Consider the following 21,647-nt stretch of genomic DNA (forward strand, 5'->3'; position numbering starts at 1 on the left):
GGTTTCTACTGAGAACTTACATGACACCTTTTTAATCATAACATATTCCTTAGGTAGATGGACACTATCATAACTTTTTATCAGTTTCTTTACAGTCCCAGAATCCCTGTCGTTTGGTAGGAAGCTGTGACCTCTTACTGGAAATAGTAACGTTATATAATTCGGAATCACTTTGTTGTTACAATGGATAAACAAAAGCGGATCATTGTGTTGTTTTTATTTCGACCGGCGCACCTGTCAGGCAATAGATGCAGCTCAGTTACATTCTGTGGAATATGCTTCTGGATGTAATGAAACAGAAATGAACATACATCATTTTCACCTTTGTGTGCTTCTTCTTCACGATATACATAAAAATGTGAGAGATTAGTTTTTTGATTATGTATGCCAAACACATAACTGTCTCAAATAAAAAATGTTCTATACAGGAATATTTGACAGCGGCAAATTTTGCATAAAATCAAAGGTCAATCCACAAACATTATTCCCTTCTAGACTAAGTTCAGAAATTTTATTAATATTGGCGTACAATTTTTGGGACCTTCTACGGTGAACCATCAATTGTTATTGCAGCTCGCTTGACAGACTGCAAGATGGGAACTGCGTACATTTTAGCTGGTAAAACCTGAAGAATCTGATTCTGACATCTTTCCACAACAAAATCTTACCTTCAAATATGGGTATTCAAGTTGAAATGAAAAGGATACAGGAAACACTATTAATTCCCGCGAATGAACATTTTGAATATAGACTACAGATTTAAAGTCAGTCGTTGCAAAAAGGTCACGAGTCAAAGACTCATGACCTTTCTGCAAGAAGTGGAAATTTCAAGCTTCGATTTCAGGACTGTTTCAAAGTATATTCATGATCTTCTTACATAACCTGGTCGGGCTACCCCTACATCACAATGTTCAATGCATAACTCATTTTCGTAAAATAGTTGACTCATGACCTTTTTGCAATGACCGATTCAATTATATGGTAGCAATCCTTGTGGTTTCAAGGAATTCAAGAATTCAGTTGGATAAAACACAGTCTGCTCACTATCTACAACTGCATCGAGAAACATATAATACGGTTCTGGACTGCGTAAAAATACTTATTGCAGGAATTGTCTAGTTTTGGCCTTCATGATGTGTATCATCAATGTTATTTAATTTCGTGTTATAATTTCCATGGCCTCGTGAAAGTCGATGTTGAATACAACAGACAATAATAAAGAACAATTCACTATAGAAGATTGCATTTTAGTATTACACATGAATGTTTGATCGTATTAATTTTTTTAATTAATTTAACGTCCATTTTAACAATGTTAATATAGCCTATGTTTTTCTCCTGGTTATGAAGGTTAAATATATAAACTTTGGCACATATCGGTCAAAGCGTGTAGATTTGTATAGAGAAAAAAAAACACACACACATACATACCCACATTCACTTTTAAGTTTATTTTAACCACTAATCCTATCCAAATTAATAATAAAATAAAAAATGTATTGGATTTGTAGTTTAGGTTTAAAGATATTCAACACTTTTTAATTTGTAATTTATTCACTCTCAATTTTATTTTTGTCTGTATTGGAATCCTTCCTGAGCACGAATCTTACTCATTCAGGAGTAGGCTAGTTTACATTAAATTAACTTGTATTAATTTGTAATTTACTGGTATTAAATAAATAAATAAATAAGTACAAACTCTGTAAAAAAAATCACAAATATTTGCTGAGAATTTTATTCTCCAGCAATACGTATGTTTCCAAGAAGTCGTAAACTTTTCTCCCTTTTGTGTCACTTAACAAAGATGTTTGAAGAAAGGGGATGAGGGAAGTATTAAAAGCAAGTCTCCAGGTCCCGTTACTGTTGTCGCTTGCACGCACAAGTCACGCGTGCTTTGAAATCTCTAATCCTTTCTCACACCCCTCTTTTTGAGACAATACATAGTCGGGTTTTCCCGATCTCTGAAAGAAAGTAGAGACAGTCCTTCTGAAGTAAGTTGTTTTAAGTTTGCTCCAATCACTTCAGTAGAAGTAGAAAGCTCTTTTTCCACCATGAAAAACGTCCTCTCGGACAGGCGGATCACTATGACAGTTGACAACTTAAGAAAAGCATCTTATTGTGACATATAACCGGGGAAAGTGAATACAGCATATGGGATAGTTTGTTAAGTGTTTGTCCATTTTTTTCTGTTTCCATGAATAATAAATGATTATTTCACTACCTATTTTTACTATTTTTGGTGCCTATATGCCCGCCTATTTTAACCAAAACAAATGCCAAAACATCCGGGCTCTAGGCATAAATATTGCATGGTTTCTAAGCAACCGTTTCTAAGACAAAGTTATTTTATTATAAACCTTGATTACACAACTTTTAACATCAATCACTTAAGAACAGAAATACACATGACTTTCACGTGTTAACTTGAACTAAGTTTAAAATACCTTAGTTGACTAATTTCGGTTTTGAAACCATCTTCAGAACTGCGTTGTTCTTGCGTCTTCTGGTGTCTTCACCTCCAGTGGAGGTGCGTTTGTGTTGTGTAATGTGGAGTCAAATAGTGTATGTGAACTGAATTTTAGACTCCACTCTACACAACACAAACTCACCCCCATTAGGGGGCGAAGACACCAGAAGACGCAAGAACCACGCAGTTATGAAGATGGCTCCCAAGCCGAAACTAGTCAACTAATGTATTTTTAAACTTAGTTCAAGTTAACACGTAAGTCATATGTATCTATTTTTATTCATAACTTATTTTATTGTTGTTCTGAAATGTTTCTTCAGGTACATTATATAAAATTGTGTTGTGAAGGTGGTGATGGCTCATGGAATACTAGTTGCTAGGTAACCTTTTCTAGCACCAGTGCCAGAATTACGCTAATTGTGCACTGTTTATAGCGTCATAACAAGCGTGTTTTAATGCTAGGATTGCATAAACAAGATTATATTTGTATGGTTTAACTGTGTTCTCTTTGCACTGTCTTGCTTTTAGGGGAAAATGCATTTTTCTCGTCTTCTTTTAATTTCTAAATTTAAATTTCCTTATCAAAATAAATACAACACAGGCAAAGAACAAAATAATGAAAATTACATCTGAACAAATAGAAGTAATGTTAACTTTATATACAATATTAAGTAGACACATGACATGGGAGTCAGCACAACGGGAACATTAATGTCAGACAACACAGAATATCATGGTAGCAACGAACATATCCGCAGCACCTCGTATTTTCCAAAGGCGCAATTAGAATCATCGACCGTAGCCTGCACGCAAAAGCTGCAATTGTGTACACCACGGTCTGTGATAGAGAACATTAGCGTCAAAATGACCTCGCTCAATTAATAACTTATTCCTGTAACATATCGTGTCTGCTAATGGCTTACTACAAGGTACTTACTTTTTCATTAGTTTAGTATACTGACCGTTAAATGTGCATTACCACTGAGATGAGCATGTTAGCGCTGTGATTAAAATGTTGCGCTGCAAGCCGAAAGATTCAGGTTCGATTTCCGATGGAGTAATACATTTTTTCCATTGATCCAATCCTTCCGGCCCTGAGGTTTATTCAGCCTCTAACAGACATGAGTACCAGATATATATACTTGGGAATAAAGGTGGCAAGCACTAGGACTGGAATCATTACTGCTACTAATGCCGGTTGCCTAAAAAAAGTGCGAGTCTTAACCAACCGCTGCTCTGTGAGTCTCCACGGCCTGTAATAGGGATTGCATTGAGTTTCGCGACAAGGACATTACTACCCAGCACTGCGACCTTTCAAGATACTGCGCTACCCCTCAAGCTAGGTGCATTCCAAAACCCACACCAGTCGACTACTTCGCTACGTATCCAGGTTTCAAGCAAGTCCCTAGGCCAGCCCTCTACGTCCGTCGCAAGCAGGCGTTCGGTGAATGATATTTTTTTTATTTTAGTAGGTTATTTTACGACGCTGTATCAACATCTAGGTTATTTAGCATCTGAATGATATGAAGGTGATAATGCCGGTGAAATGAGTCCGGGGTCCAGCACCGAAAGTTACCCAGCATTTGCTCATCTTGGGTTGAGGGAAAACCCCGGAAAAAACCTCAACCAGGTAACTTGTCCCGACCGGGAATCGAACCCGGGCCACCTGGTTTCGCGGCCAGACGCGCTGAACGTTCCTCCACAGGTGTGGACTGGTGAATGCTATGGAATGTCGACAGAATGGAAAGATGTTGACGGAATTATGTATTATAGATGCATGGAAAACGGGAGAATCTTGCGAAAACTCTTATTGCGATCTGATGGCAATTTCTAAGAATTCATGGATTATGCGTTTTGTGTCATATTATTTGGTTCTTAATTCCAATAGGCTACAGTAATCATAACCTCAATCTTATCTCCAGTTTTACTAGTTTATTCCGAAGTTATGTAGTTATAAGATGTAGGCCTAATTTAAATTTCTCATTACTGCTGTCATTATTATTATTACTATTATTATTATTATTATTATTATTATTATTATTATTATTATTATTACTACTACTACTACTACTACTACTACTACTACTACTACTACTACTACTACTACTACTACTACTACTACTACTACTACTACTACTACTACTACTACTACTACTACTACTACTACTACTACTACTACTACTACTACTACTACTACTACTACTACTACTACTACTACTACTATATTTTCATCTTAAAACATATGAAGTAGAAAGATTTGACTTTTCAAGATTTATTGACTTACAAAAATATTCATAAAACATCAGTTTCAAAAAATACATGAAAAAAGACGGGAATACAAGATTAAGGAGAATACGAAGATAACAAGGGGAATATAAAGATAAGGAGAATACAAGGATAACAAGAGAAATACAAGGGTAGCAAGGGGAATACAAGAGTAACAAGGGAACTAGGAATATAAGGGTAACAAGAGAAATACAAGGGTAACTAGGTGAATAAAAGAGTAGCTAGGTGAATAAAAGGGTAACAAGGTGAATAAAAGGGTAACAAGGTGAATAAAAGGGTAACAAGGTGAATAAAAGGGTAACAAGGTGAATAAAAGGGTAACAAGGTGAATAAAAGGGTAACAAGGTGAATAAAATGGTAACAAGGTGTATAAAAGGGTAAAAAGGTGAATAAAAGGGTAACAAGGGGAATAATACTAGGATGATAAGTAGAGTACAAGGAGAGAAAGTATAATACAAGGGAAATACAAGGAGAACAAGGGAATACAAGGAGAACAAGGAAATAAAAGGAGATTACAAGGAGAACAAGAAGAATACAAAGATAAAAAGGAGAATATAAGGATAACAAAGGGAATACTAGGATAACAAGTAGAATGCGAGGAGAGCAAATTAAATAGGAAAGCAAGTTTTAAGAAGAACAAGGGGAATACAAGGAGAACATGGGTAATACTAGGATAACTAAGGGAATACAAGGAGAACAGGATGGATACAAAGAGAACAAGGTAGGTAGAATGAGAACAGGGTGAATACAATGAGAACAATGGGAATAAAATGAACAATGGAAATACAATGAAAACAATGGGAATACAATGGTAATAAGGAGAATACAATGAAAACAAGGGAAAGACAAAGAGAACAAGGGGAATACAAGGAGAAAAAAAGGAATACAAGGAGAACAAGAGGGAGACAAAGAGAATAAGATAAAGACAAATAGAGCAAGGGAAATACAAAAGGGAACAAGGGAAAGACAAAAACAACAAGGGAAAGACAAAGAGAACAAGAGGAAGACAAAGAGAACAAGGGGAAGGCAAAAGAGAAGAAGGAGAAGAACAAGGGAAATTATATGGAGAAAAAGATGGTTTTATTTGTATGTGACAGCCAATTCTCAATTTATTCCCCCATGCCTATGAACAATACAAGAGAACTTGCAGACTTAGTTAAAAGAAAAGTTGAGAGGCTTAATCCTTCCCAAAAGTAGCATCCCTATGCAGTAACAAGGAATGCTGGCGCTGCGCTTGCAGGAGGCCTTTGCCCTAATGGGATTCTGTGGACTTAGCTTTGTCTTTATCTATTGTGGAAAAGTGCGTAGTTTCAAGTCAGAAGTAAACGGGCTTCGAACTGGGGACTTCTCCATTACTAATGGGAAGTGTAGTCTTGAGCTATAGAAAATTATTAGGAAGAAGGCAGGTACAGTAAATAAAGAAATCCCAAACTTTGACTTTGACTGCGAATAAATGGACAAAATTAGAGCATTTTAGATCTGGTTTCATCCAGAAAAACATAATCACAGTTTGATGTGTCCAGCACTCTGGCAGCGAAAGAGTGAAGTCGCTTGTTTGTCTTATATTTACCTCATCATTGAGCAAACAGCAAGCACCTGTGATGAGCCATACGTGTTGCAGCTCGATTCTTCAGTGTAAATGCTTTACTACTCACTGCAGGAAGGGAGTCTGCACGCTACATCCTGTAGGTCTATGAAAAGGAATTGTTAATGAAAGTGCACGATATATTCATAGTCCCAGTTCCAATTTACGTAACAGTGAAAAAAGATTATCAGCGAGGTAACAGAGCAGAAATAGGAAGGTCAGCAAACAGAATCGCATCACACTGAACATGAAGCTCCCCGTGGTCTGCATCCTTCTCGTCGCGGTCATGCTGGTCGGTGAGTGCGGAACACACATCTTACTTGTAAGAAGTTGATTTGAGAATTATATGCACTAGAAACGTTAAAACTTACAAACATGCACTAAATTTCGATAAGAAGCTCATATATGCACTATTCGGCCTCGGTAGCGTAGTCGGTATAACGCTGGCCTTCTGTGCTAAAGGTTGCGGGTTCGATCCCGGCCAGGTCGATGATATTTAAATGTGCTTAAATGCGACAGGCTTATGTCAGTAGATTTACTGGCATGTAAAAACTCCTGCGGGACAAAATTCCGGCACAACGGCGACGCTGATATAACCTCGGCAGTTGCAAGCGTCGTTAAATAAATCATAATTTAAATTTATATGCACTAAAATATACACTAACCGTAGTATAGGCTAATACAAAAATCAAAACACTAGCTATGAAGGAAAATGTTCAACTTATAGGACTTAAAAATCAATGTACTACTAACTTGATTAATAACAAGTTCACAGGGGAAACACTTGTGTATTGAAAGAACGTCTCCACATCACACGAAGTGACAAAGGAAATACACTGTAGATCTTATTGTTTAAGGGAAGATCGTGTACAATAGTTAGTTAGTGCGGTTTAAAAAGGGCGCGTCAGCTACTATGGCTATTTGCGCCCTTATCTAAAATCTTTCACTAAACACAAACACAATACAATAACCAGAATGCTTAAAAGAACTAAAAAGCGTTGTCACGGTTAAAACGAGGCAAACAAATGCAGTTTCAACAAGGTGAAGCATAAAAACCATAAAAGTGAGAAGTTCTTAGACCCTAAGTAGTATTTAAAAAGAAACAACAAAACAATAAAACAAATGCCACCAGAGATAAATTATCTAGCGCATTTATAAAATGCCCGGATGTAAAAGGTCCGAATGTCAAATTTGTTAAAATCGTACACTAAAAAATGTAACCTCCGGATGTAAAGAGTCCGGAGGGTAGGTAAAACGGGTCATTAAAAGCTACATCACCTTGTCAAGTCCTGTATTCGATAAAAATCTCAGAACTGCACTTGTACAATTAAAATCATTTCCAAGAGCGTCACGTAGAGTCGGCCGAATTTCATACTGCCGACGGGCACGGTAGTATTTTCGACATTTATTTGTCTATGTTTTCGACACTGTAATAAAGAATGTTCCACGTCAGTGGAACATGGCATAGATCACACTCCGGCTGAGGCTCGCCAAGTAGGAGATGGCCATGCGTCAGATGACAGTGACCAATCCTCAACAGGGTGAGTAAGACTTTTTCATGGCGTGACACTCTTGTGGAGGAATCCCAAACGCGAACAGTATCCTTGATTCCTCGTAATTTATTTCCCTCTTGTGCAGACCATTCGCCTTCCCATTGCCACCATAACGTATGTTTCAAATAATGTTTAATATCTTGCCACCTCTCACGCCAGTACACCTCACACCCATTTATACCACCGTCCCTCGTGTACAATATATTCACAACGAATACAATATAATGATTTATGGTTGAGCGCTCTGAAAGAGCTCAAAGAGAGCAGACCCAACATACCATTTGCATATTAAAATGAAAACGAAACTAAAAAGAACGGCAAAATAAATTCGAGGACTAGTCTTGTATGGAGATGGAAATAAAATTTGGAGTACCCTTAACTTTCGCTTATAACATAACATACTGCGCATGTTCACTGAACAAGAGCCCCTGTATATATGCTACTTGTGGGCAGTCGTGCGAAATTGTTGCCTACGTACAGGTGGACTCCCATCAAGACTCGCTCCAAATTTTAATTCCGTATCTGTAGTCTACAAGTTTCCCGGCGTTTGTTCTTATTGATATTTCAATTCTTGACTGAAAACCAGGAAAATAAAGAACTCAATCAGGAACTGCCAGTACACAAATGTGTACAACCTTGTGTATGTTCGTACGTGTATTTCCATAAGTTAGTGTATATCTATATCTAAAAAGTGACACCTCTTATCTGTAAATTTGCAGGTGAATCAAACGACTGTTTTAAAATTAATTGTTCTCAAAATTAGATAACATTTTTATATACGTTTCTGCTTTACAAGATCTAATAGAGGACAAAATATTAGTTAATTGTTCAATTTTGAAAATATAATAATTATGTAGTTAATCTTAATAATAATGTAGTTAAACTAAACTACCATCTTTGTAGATAAGAGGTATCACTTCTTAGCCAACCATATGTCATTGCGTCTATATTACTTAATGTGTAATGTCCATGTTTTTTATGTTCATGTGCATTATGACATTGCTTGTTACTTGTGAGTGCGTCTATCATGGCGTGAGTAAAGATCTATGCGTGTTTATCGATGAGTGTGTGAATATCCATGCGTATTTATCAATGAGTGTATATCGTGCATGTTTATTATTACGTGCGTTGATCGAGCGCGCACGTGTGAATGTCTTTATGGTCTTGTATGACTATGAATATGTATATCTCGTTGCGTGTTTGTACGTGCGTATATGATATTGCTTATTCTTTGCGGATGCTATTTTTTATCGTTTGCGTGAAGGTCTGTGCGTGTTTATTATTGAGTGTGTGAATATTCGTGCGCAGTGCTATAGTTGAAATAAATTTTTAGGGGGTTGAAATCGCCTTGGTCAGACTATTATCACAGTCTAGTATATACATTCACGAAGCTCAATATGTAATAAATATGCATCCATAGATAGTTGCTGATCACTAGAATCGCTACTATCGCCTCATTACAGACAATGCGAAATTCATTCATTCATTTCATTCATTTATTTTATTCCATAGATCTTACATGAGCAATGAAGCTTTAAGATGTGGAACATGTCAACATTTTACAATATTACAATTACAATTTTTACAAATTTTTATAGTTTTACAATTTAGTAATTTTCTACAATTTTTACAATTTTGTACTTTTTTTTTTTTTTTTTTTTTTTTTTTTTTTTTTTTTTTTTTTTTGGCGAGATGTAGTGAGATGAGATGAGGTCCGAGGATTCGCCAAAATATTACCCGGCATTTGCCTTTTCGGTGGGGGAAACCTCGGAAAAACCCAACCAGGTAATCAAATCAAAGGGGGTAATCAAATCAAAGGGGTTGATGCCAAGGACTCGCCATAGACCATCCGGCTTCAGTCCCACGGCTGGGGAAAACCTCCGAAGAAACCAAAGTCCAAAGGGGGATCCAACCCAAGCCCGAACGCAGCTCCGGATCAGCAGCCCAGCGAGTCTGTCGACTGAGCTACATCGATGGCTCTACTAAAAGTATACAATACATAGCCAATCAGATTATTAAATTTACAAACGCAAACGATCATTCATAAGTTGAGCTATATTATAATACAAAACAATTTAATTAAATTTAAGGCATAAACAATTCAACCAGTTGTGATATACAGAAATTGATAATACATATCATGCAAACTACTTCAAATTACAAACACAAACAATTTATCAGTAGAGCTATATAGATTACTATTCAATTTAAAGCATATACAATTCATCGGCCAAAACTATACAAATATATACAATACAAAGTAGCATACTTTCATTAAGCTATACAAATTTGTGCAATTAATATCAAGTAAATTAATTCAATTTATAATCATAAACAATTCATCAGTTGAGCTATACATATTACCATTCAATTTACAGTAGGTGTATATACAATTCATCAGTAGAGCTACACAGACTAGTAATCATTTTAAGAACATATACAATTCATCAGCCAAACTATACAAACATATACAATCAAATTAGTTCAATTTACAAACTTATTTTCGTTAAGCTATACAATTCATATGAAGTAGATTAATTCAATTTATAAGCTTAAACAATTCATCAGTTGACCTATACAGTATACTATTCAATTTACAGTACATACAATTCATCAGTTATGCTAAACAAAAAATACAATACATAGTAAACAGATTAAGTCAATATAAAAACATATTTTAGTTGAGCTATATAAAATTGTACATGTCATTTAAGTAGAATAATTCAGTTCACAAGCATAAACAATTCATCAATTGTGTAGAAGGTATGAGTATGTAGAAATTTGGTTAATTCTTTTCTGAACCTTTTCTCGTTGTTCTTCAAATCTTTAAGATAATTAGGCAGTGCATTGAAGACTGTTATACATGAATAGCGAACTCCTTTTTTAAAACAGCTTAGACTAACAGAGGATAGATGAAGATCTGATTTATGTCTTGTATTAAAATGATGAATGTCTTGATTAGTACTGAATTTATCTTGGTTCTTAATATACAGCATCATTAGGGAAAGAATGTATTCACAAGGTAAAGTCAAGATTTCTAAGTTTCGGAAAATATTTTTACATGAGGTCCTTTTATGCACACCGGCCATTATTCTTATAGCTTTCTTTTGTAAAACAAAAACGTGTTTAGCTTCAGACGAGTTACCCCAGAATATTAATCCATATTTCATTACAGAGTGAAAATATGCAAAGTATGACATTTTAAGTACCTGCACAGTCTATTGTTCCTAGCAACCTCAAAACTTCGTATTATATACTAGACTGTGCTGTTATTACAACTGTCTTTGTGCAGCTGTGTTGCTCAATATCTTTGAAAACTTCTTTCTAAAGATCTAAAGCAAAGAATGCCTCCTCAACATAAGATCCTGGCGAATGTACAGTAGATTCGAAGACTTTAACATTACGCTTAATAGCTTTATTAACTTCTGGAATTGTTATACAGGGACATTATTTTATTTTTACTTAAATTTCTATTGTACCTGAGTTCACTCCCACCCCCTCTACTAGTAAACTTCCAATCGTCCTCCACAAGGAACCAAGGCCGCGTATACTGAGTTAGTGAGTAGGGCCTATAGTACGTTCCAGAAATATGTTCGCGTTTTCCAGTGACGAAAGAGCTTTCAATATTGAATCATATTTTCGCACATTTACTGTCGTCCGTTTGCCTACGTCACATCCCTGTCCCCTCCCCCCGCTTCTGCTCGCCACTCTATAAAGGCTAGAGGCTGGGTTGTCGTAGCTCTTTTCTGAAAACATTAATTTCTGTTAGGAATTGGACGTCTATGTAATATTATACAACTGTTTAAAATAACTTAAATAAAAGGATCTCGTTAAGACATTAACTGTCACGTAATTTCCTCCCTTTCTACGACCTTGGGACAAAACCACTTGGACGGACAGTAGATAGCATTTGTGACCAATTTTATCTTTTCGGATCGGCAGAAGTGAAGATTGAATTTACAGTACGTAAGGTACTCTTTTATAGAGTTGGTACAGAATTATTTCAACACGAGTTACTAGTACGAAGAATGAAACTGCTAATTGGAATTAGGTACAATAGTCTATAGTGCGATAATATGCACAAAAGAACTGAAGCCTGGATCTAAATGAACCGCCACCATTTTAAAAAATGTGTTTAAATATCCACATTATGATTATTTTTCAATTTAACTTCATTCTCTAAATTGTACGCTAATGTGCTGAAGACAGTATAATATACACTGCATAATGAATACGTCCGAATGGATAGCTCAGTTCGTGAGTAAAAACACTTATTGTTAATACAGTACTGTATTTTGATTAAACAAAAACCTAATGAAAATTATCAAACTGAAAATCGCGATATTTCCTAGTTTACGTAAATGAACAACTTTTCTTCCCTCCTATACCTAGTAAATTGATTTGTTTGAATTTTACGCCAGTATCATCGAACTCCAGTCGTGTAAGGGGGTTGCAAACGGTGCTTCCGGTTCTCAACCGTTAATCGAAATGTATAGTCAGGTTAATATTAAAAATGTTAGTAAAAATAAAATGATGTCCCTGTATATCTCATAATAAGGTGAACACAGACTACTTCCATACTCTGAACAAAATCAAAAGACACGATAATTTTAGCTAAACATCTATAGGCATGTTTAGATCTTTCTTTAGAGAGTCTCTTTTCATATCATTGTAGACTTCAATGAAATACTTTAGCAGTCCTCTACAGCTTTCCCACACTGACTTCACTGCCCTGGTACTGGAAGCAGCCCATGTAATAGAAAATATCTTTCCAACTTTACTGAACTTTTACTCAACTCAACTGCAGCCTTGAAGTTCCATTTGGTTTTTTAAGGATATATTTTATACAAATTATTTAATTTCTTAAAGAAAATATTAAAACGGTTGAGGCCTAGTACTTCATTTCTGGTATCATGTACTGCTAGGTCTAATCTATAGTTAGCATCAAACTGTGGAAAAGTTTCTGTAACACGATGGCAACACCATTTTTCCTCTCAACATAACAGAAGCTTCATCACAAGCAAATCAAACCATATTTTTAAGAGAAAATTCATCAGAACCATAGAAAATCAGATTCTATATTGTTATTATTATTATTATTATTATTATTATTATTATTATTATAAATGATCTTGCCCCCCTAATAAAAGATGTAGGTCATCCCATATTATTTGCAGTTGATACAAGTATAGTAATTACAGCCAATAACTCCAACACACTCCAATCTCCAACAGAGGAAATTCTCTTCAAAATATGTGACTGGTTCTCAGTCAATAAATTAGCATTAAATTGTAACAAAACTAACATAATTCAATTTAAATCCTGTCCAAATTCAACCTCGCAAATTTCTAGCGCAATAATTAACAATATATCCCTATTAGAAACAACAACAACCAAATTTATTGGCTTAGAAATCGATAATATGTTAAATTGGAAAAATCATATTAAATAAATTACCCCCAAACTAAATTCAGCTTGTTTTGCTATTAGATCTATGCAAAAGATAGTAAATATCAATACCTTAAAAACAATATACTTAGTATACTTCCACTCGGTAATGAGTTTTGGAATAATATTCTGGGGAAATTCCACAGATAGTAACAGTATATTTCTATTACAAAAAAGAGTAATTAGAATAATAGTAGGTGCCAAATCTAGAGAGAATCGTGTAGGACTATTTAAAAAAAACTACAAATAATGCCCAGGGCTTGTCAGTACATCTTTTCGTTAATAATCTTCCTCATATGTAATCGTGAAAACTTTGTAACTAATTCAACAGTTCATAGCATAAATACACGTCAAAAAATGACTTTCATACTCCATCGGCAAGTCTATCGTGCTATCAAAAAGGAGTGCGTTATATAGCAGTAAAAATTTTAATAGCCTCCCTATCGATATAAAAAATGAAACTCAAAACATAAAATTATTTAGGGCCAAATTAAAGAAGTATCTAATTTCTCACGCCTTCTATTCTGTAGGTGAATTCATGTCATTCAATAACACTTCATGAAATTGATACTAAAACTGTGTGTTGTACTAGTAGACTATATTGTAAATCTCGTCTGTATATATTTCATCTAGACTGTGACTATAAATTAAGACTTTATAACAGTATTAAGTTTTTTGACTTGTTCCATATTCTAGCTGTAAAGCAATGTATGAATACCATGGAATGTTAATAAATACAATACAATAGCGTCTTTGATCGAGCTGCTAATTTTGTGTCTAATATCAATTAGGTCCCAAAAGAAAGCATGCACAGATGTACTTTCTGTGATTGAAAATTTTTAACATATGATGAGTGCAGTCTTATTGATGATAGCGGTTGATTCGTCTAACATAACATTGAATTGTATTATTGTTTGAAGTTATATTGTTGGCTATTCAAATTCTCATTTTTGTAGATATGTGATCCAAGATAATAACTGTGCGGATAAATTTGGAGTGTAAAAAACTGTCCGTCTCTAATCCATTTAACTGCTGAACTTCAGTGTCTGCTGGAAAATTAGTTAATGGTCTACCAAATTTTCCAATTTTATATGCTGATCTAAACTTTAATAGTTGTTCCACATTGCACCGCATTCATCTTGTCCACTCAGTTTCTAAAAACTTATTAGCATCACTCTAAATCTGCTCTGCTTTTTTAAGAGTAGTAATTCTTTTGTTACCCGTAGATTATTTTGTCTTTTTTTTTTTTTTAGTGTTTATAAAATTCGTCTGACTCTGCCACATCTTCTAAAGAGCCATCCTCCAAATCTAAGTCTCGTATTCTGGGAGATTTTCTACATCTGTCACTATCACTTCTTTCATCGTTGTCACTCCTACGATTTCCACTCCCTCCCCCTTTTTGAAGTACTCATCCTGTTAGGCAAACTCATAATAACGCAAAAATCAAGACTTTAATGTCCACCATCAGAGTAGTTCAACACTTTTGACGTTCCAAACCATCATCTTAATCCCAAGTCATGAACGCAAAATAAATAATTTTCCTCCTCTAGCAAACTGCCAGCATTACGCCTGAGCGAATTTTAAAATTAGCGAATCGCTGCAGCAGAATTCTTGAGGAGTCAAATGATAAGTTTTGTGTTATGCGAAGACATTTACCAGAACCTTCTGCATCTACGCAAGTTTTGAAATTAGTGAATCAATGCAGCACATTTCTTGAGGCGCCATTCCATAAGGTTGGTGTTAATTAGAAATATCACGACGGTCTGCAAGCTTGAAACTAACCAATCACAACTACTCTTGAGGTGTCAGACCATGACTTTCGGCAAAACAACGAATGGACAAGCGTTCAAGCGAAGGATATGAGACGCTAGCCACTACTTTTATGGCAGTTATCAAAATCAAAATAAATGTTTTTCAAACAGCTAACATCCTCCATCTTTTGTTGACGTCGTACAAAATTATATCGAATATCCTTTTGAGAAGATTAATTCCATATGTAGATGAAATTATTGGGGATCATCAGTGTGGTTTTAGGGGTAATAGATCGACTATTGATCAGATTTTTTGTATTCGACAGATATTGGAGAAAAAATGGGAGTATAAGGGTACAGTACATCAGTTATTCATAAATTTCAAAAAGGCGTATGACTCGGTTAAGAGAGAAGTTTTATATAATATTCTTATTGAATTTAGTATTCCCAAGAATCTAGTTCGATTAATTAAAATGTCTTAGTGAAACTTACAGCAGAGTCCGTATAGGCCAGTTTCTATCTGATGCTTTTCGAATTCACTGCGGGCTAAAGCAGGGAGATGCACTATCACCTTTACTTTTTAACTTCGCTCTAGAATAGTATGCCATTAGGAAAGTTCAGGATAATAGACAGGGTTTGGAGTTGAATGGGTTACATCAGCTTCTTGTCTATGCGGATGACGTGAATATGCTAGGAGAAAATCCACAAACGATTAGGGAAAACGCGGAAATTCTAGTTGAAGCAAGTAAAGGGATAGGATTAGAAGTAAATCCCGAAAAGACAAAGTATATGATTATGTCTCGTGACCGGAGTATTGTGAGGGGTGGAACTATAGGACTTGGAGATTTATCTTTCGAAGAGGTGGAAAAATTCTTGGAGCAACAGTATCAAATATAAATGACACTCGGGAGGAAATTAAACGCAGAATAAATATGGGAAATGCGTGTTATTATTCGGTTGAAAAGCTTTTGTCATCTAGTCTTCTGTCAAAAAATCTGAAAGTTAGAATTTATAAAACAGTTATATTACCGGTTGTTCTGTATGGTTGTGAAATTTGGACTCTCACTTTGAGAGAGGAACAGAGATTAAGGGTGTTTGAGAATAAGGTTCTTAGGAAAATATTTGGGGCTAAGAGGGATGAAGTTACATGAGAATGGAGAAAGTTACACAACGCAGAGCTGCAAGCATTGTATTCTTCACCTGACATAATTAGGAACATAAAATCCAGACGTTTGAGATGGGCAGGACATGTAGCACGTATGGGCGAATCCAGAAATGCATATAGAGTGTTAGTTGGGAGGCCGGAGGGAAAAAGACCTTTGGGGAGGCCGAGACGTAGGTGGGAAGATAATATTAAAATGGATTTGAGGGAGGTGGGATATGATGGTAGAGACTGGATTAATCTTGCTCAGGATAGGGACCAATGGCGGGCTTATGTAAGGGCGGCAATGAACCTCCGGGTTCGTTAAAAGCCAGTAAGTAAGTAACATCCTCCATTACAAAGTATATTAAAGACGAGTTAAATATAGTTAATATGCTTTCGAGTCTGTATCTTTTGCCGGTACGGTAACAGCGAGTTTTTATTTTAGACGGTACGGTGTACCGTCCCGTACCGGGCGAGCTACAGCACTGTTTGTGCGTATTTATCAATGTCTGTGTGTATGTTAATTATTACGTGTGTGTGGAAGTGCGTGTATGCAGATCAAACATGTGCGCATGTCTTTACATGTATGACTGTGATTCGTGTTATAACTAAAGACCGCTTTTTTAGTCCCACAACATCAGAATGAGTAACTGTGCACGGAGTATACATTACGTCACTTGTCCTTCAGTAGACACACTGCTCAGAAACACAAGTAACGCTCACTACAGGGTCCCTCTACACAGGTTTCTTACTCCTGAACAAGTCCAGTATGCTTCAGTTTAGCAGTGTTTATGATATTGTGCACTACTTGTTGAAATAAGGGTGCTTAAAACAAGTGTACGAAAGTACAGAAATGTGTAGAGGAATTCGGAAGACAGTATGTCTGTGTAAGTGGCGACATACAGCTCATGCATTTTGTCAAGACACTCGCGATGCGCACTAGGGGAGCAACGTTTCTGTGGAGGGGATAGAAGGAAAGGTCGGGCGTGTGTCTACCGAATTCAAGGCAAAGGCTGACCCATTCCCTTATAATTCGTAAGTAGACTCATCCGAGCTGAGCGCAGCTCTGTAGGAAGAGTGGGAGAGTGCCTTGACAAAATGCATGAGCTGTAATAGTGTGTAATTTATGTAATACTGACATAATCTGTTCTAAAAGATGGTATTTACACCAGAACTGTAATTAAAAAAAAAACATATAAACCATTTGAAATTGATAGAAAGAAATCAGTCTGACGATCTACCTTCAACTAGTAATTCAGTGCCAGCGGACGAATTTAGCAGAGATCTGAATGAAATGATTGTGTATGCCAACTTTCAACAAAGTTCAGGACAATTTTGTTGAAAAGTACACTTGTACACAAGGACAATCCCTGTGTTATAGTAGTACCGGTGTTTTAAGTTGAATTTTACAACAAAGATTATCGTAATATGGGCTTAAACATTCGATTACTCTTCATTCACTGGAGTTTTAGCCAGTAGAAATGAGTAGTATCTTTACAGGTTGCAGCCAGTGAAGCATATCGGCACACGACACTTAAATAGAACCTAATCGTTGTTACAACACGTTATTTAAATAAGAAAGTGATAGGTTCTTTATTTACTTACAAATGGCTTTTAAGGAACCCGGAGGTTCATTGCCGCCCTCACATAAGCCCGCCATCGGTCCCTATCCTGTGCAAGATTAATCCAGTCTCTATCATCATATCCCACCTCCCTCAAATCCATTTTAATATCTTCCAATCTACGTCTCGGCCTCCCCAAAGGTCTTTTTCCCTCCGGACACCCAACTAACACTCTATATGCATTTCTGGATCCGCCCATACATGCTACATGCCCTGCCCATCTCAAACGTCTGGATTTAATGTTCCTAATTATGTCAGGTGAAGAATACAATGCGTGCAGTTCTACGCTGTGTAACTTTCTCCATTCATCTGTAACTTCATCCCTCTTAGCCCCAAATATTTTCCTAAGACCCTTATTCTCAAACACCCTTAATCTCTGTTACTCTCTCAAAGTGAGATTCCAAGTTTCACAACCATACAGAAGAACGGGTAATATAACTGTTTTATAGAGTCTAACTTTCAGACTTTTTGACAGCAGACTAGATGACAGAAGCTTTTCAACAGAATAATAACACGCATTTCGTTAATTCTTTACTTACGAGTTGAAACTAAGTCAACATTTCGCACACTCAGTAAAATACTGTCATATGTCGAAAATCACTTATTGCTTTCGTAAATTATTTTCAAAGCTGTTTTACTAGATGGAGGTATAAAATTATAATAAAATAGTAAATTATCAAAGATTTTGGTTCTTATTTATTAAAATACGCTCACAGCACTATTTTACTAGGAAATAGCGTATCATCACAAATCACAATTTTCGAGTTACGACACTATTTTACTGGGCGTGCAATTTGAGATGAACATATTATTAACATAGTATTTATAATATTATAAACAACTCAGTGCACTACAGGTTCGAAATAATTCTGCATAAAAATCTGAGTGTTTTTACATACCAGATGTAAGAGCATTTCAAAATGACAGCAATAAAAAGAAAAAAATGTCACTGCTCACAAAAGACTGCTTAATCATCCATCATTTCTGCCATAATCATAATTTTATTATCAGCTTTGAAGGACTGGACCTCAACTATTCTATCCATAACTGTGACAATGTAGACATTCTGACTTGCTTTAAACATAATTTCTGTTGAGAAATAAATGTCTGTACTTGATGTAGATCCTTTGGAAAACAAAAAATTTCTAATTTTCTCTAATTTTGTATCGTTGCAATTATATTTCCGTGTTTCACATGCATCTGACAGCGGTCTCTGGGTCATAAAATATAAATATTTCGTGCACTATTACCAGATAGATTTTTAATTTATTGCACACAAGGTTGGACTCTACTGTTGGAAAGGAAGAGATTTACCTGATAGCAAAACGATTTATTGGATGTGAATATCCTCGCCACTTCAATTACCGTACCATACAATTGTTCCTGAACCATGAATAACGATGAAATATAGCGTATAGTACTTAAACGCCGACACATTCAACATACGTTTTATATTTAATCTGTTTTTACTGAAAACTGGAATGTGTGCTACAACGTTTTACCTCTGAAATTAATACTATTACAACAACTTACGAACTAATTTACAAAATACATAGCAAAGAGAGAACTAATTTTGAATGAAAGCCTACAGATCGTTCGCTTATATAAAGTAGGTCGACCGGGCGACGTGCAACTGGCACGAAGGCCATGCAACACGCGGCAAACAGTCTCTCTCACTCTCGGCAGTTCAGTTCAGTCGCTCTGTAGGAGTGGTCATGTTGACGTTAGATTTTGTTTTATTCTTCTGATTGTGTTAGTGAAGTGTTTAGACTTATATTTAGGACTCGCCTTTTGCTGTTGTTGCTATGTGGAACGATAATATTAGGAAATTTTCTTGCAAATTGTCTTTTTAACTTTCCGCAATCACTCTTTTTCAGATAAGTCTCCACCATGAAAATCCTTTGCTCTAATGCAAATTTCTGTGGTGCCATGAAAGCAAGCTAATGTAAACACTTCACTAACACAATCCGAAGAATAACACGCCATCTAACGTCAGTACAACCACTCTTAAATCCAATAAAGTACCGGTATCTAATTTTTAAACCATTTTAAAAATAAGTTAAGACTGTTAACAATTACCACAGTATAGACATTAATGTGTATACTGTGGTAATTTATTACTTCACCAATTCAAACTCTAAGGGTGCTATTCATAGACATTTCGCTAGCCCCGCTACGAGCGTGCTAAACTAGCCCCGACTTGCCGGAGGAGGGACGAATTATTCATATCGCTAACATTTGTTTATGATTGAATATGAAAAACGTTAGTTTTGCTTATCATCCACCGGAAGCCCGCGCTAAAAATGTCTATGAATACGGCCCTTAGATTCTTAATTACAGATGTAAAATTATACCCTTATTTTAATTAATTTTAAGAATAATTATTATTACTAAATTAATCTTAATCGCTTCATCTGCTTCAGAAGCTACGCTACGCCACTCTTGCTTATTATGGCATCAGATATACTGTAAAAGTCTAGCTGGAACCCTGCTTTCCACTGATCCTTAAGTGCATAAGCCAAGGATGCAGAATTGGCGAAAGAGGGGTGGAAAGCATGGGGAAAGCGTTGGTTCCCGTCCACAGTCCACCGGCGTTGGGTGATGACGTACAGTATATGTGGCCAGTACGCTATCACATAAGACAGACACTGAATACAAATCCTACCAAGTCAATGACGCGGGGTTGGAAGGAAGGGGCGAGTGACGTATCCGATAAGTGACGTCACGTTACAATTGGTGACCAGTTCTGCAAGCCTGGCTATGTAAATTTCGTCCGGAAACTCATTCTCAAATTACCTCTCTGTACATTTTGATAGAGTGAAACATGAAGTATGTTCTGGTCGTTAAAGAAAAACAATCCAATTGGCGGACTTGCATAGCCATCCATTGTTTTGCCGTGTTGTGATTTTTTATTAGTGATACAGGCTATTTATAGTTTTCTGTTTTTGGATTTTTACAGAGACTCGGTCAGAAGAAGAGACGCAATGTGCCACAGAGAGTGATAGAGGTAAACTCTGCAAGAAGAACTGCCAGGAGTCTGAAGAATGCCGATGTATTACTCCACCAACAGTAAAATGCGATGAAAAACCCTGTTTGTTCGCCACCTGCGTAGCTAAGCCAGAATGAGAAAGCCTGCAAGATGTTTCTACCTTTCACATAATAGTCTATAAGCATTAATTCTTTATGCTGATGTACACTAATTCAGAAAGTAAATGGTGCACAATACTATTTAGACTGTTGAGATTTCAATAAGAGTTTTAGTTCTTTCTGCATTAAAATATTATATTTATGTACATAACTACAACGTGTATAAAATGCATAAATAAATGTATTGATGAAGTTTTAGAAATGCATCACAATTGCGGTTTGAAGTGTAGGTCCAATACACACTTCCAGAAATATAGTAGTAAATTCTGTTTAAAATATCTCTACTTTTTTTCTGTTTAATAATTGATCGATTAGCGCATTTAGCGCTATACAGACCACTTATAAATAAAATACAAATATAATACGTGACACGGAATTGAGGACAGCCTAGATTAGGCTCCTCAGTGAACAAAAAAAAAGTTAATAAAATGATGTACATAAGTTGGTGTGATGATAAATTTTTTATTATGTATTTATTTTATTTACACTGCAAGTGGGCAAGCATCTGGTGGCAGTGGTACACACAATATAAACAATACACAATACAATTAGAATACACAATAATTACAATTATTAATAATAGATACATAAAATAACCTAATTAACAAGTGAACCTAATTTTACATTACAACTTACATATGTAT

At 35.8% G+C, this 21,647-nt stretch overlaps 1 long non-coding RNA gene across 1 annotated transcript; it reads left to right on the top strand.

Annotated features, from left to right (window-relative positions):
* The first annotated feature begins 6,463 nt into the window (after positions 1-6,463).
* On the top strand, positions 6,464-21,205 carry LOC138696853 (uncharacterized). Its single transcript, XR_011331477.1, has 2 exons — positions 6,464-6,634; positions 20,816-21,205. It is a non-coding gene; the product is annotated as an uncharacterized lncRNA (long non-coding RNA).
* The last annotated feature ends 442 nt before the right edge of the window (positions 21,206-21,647 follow it).

The sequence above is a fragment of the Periplaneta americana genome, chromosome 1 (assembly GCF_040183065.1).
Source record: "Periplaneta americana isolate PAMFEO1 chromosome 1, P.americana_PAMFEO1_priV1, whole genome shotgun sequence".
Taxonomy (NCBI): domain Eukaryota; kingdom Metazoa; phylum Arthropoda; class Insecta; order Blattodea; family Blattidae; genus Periplaneta; species Periplaneta americana.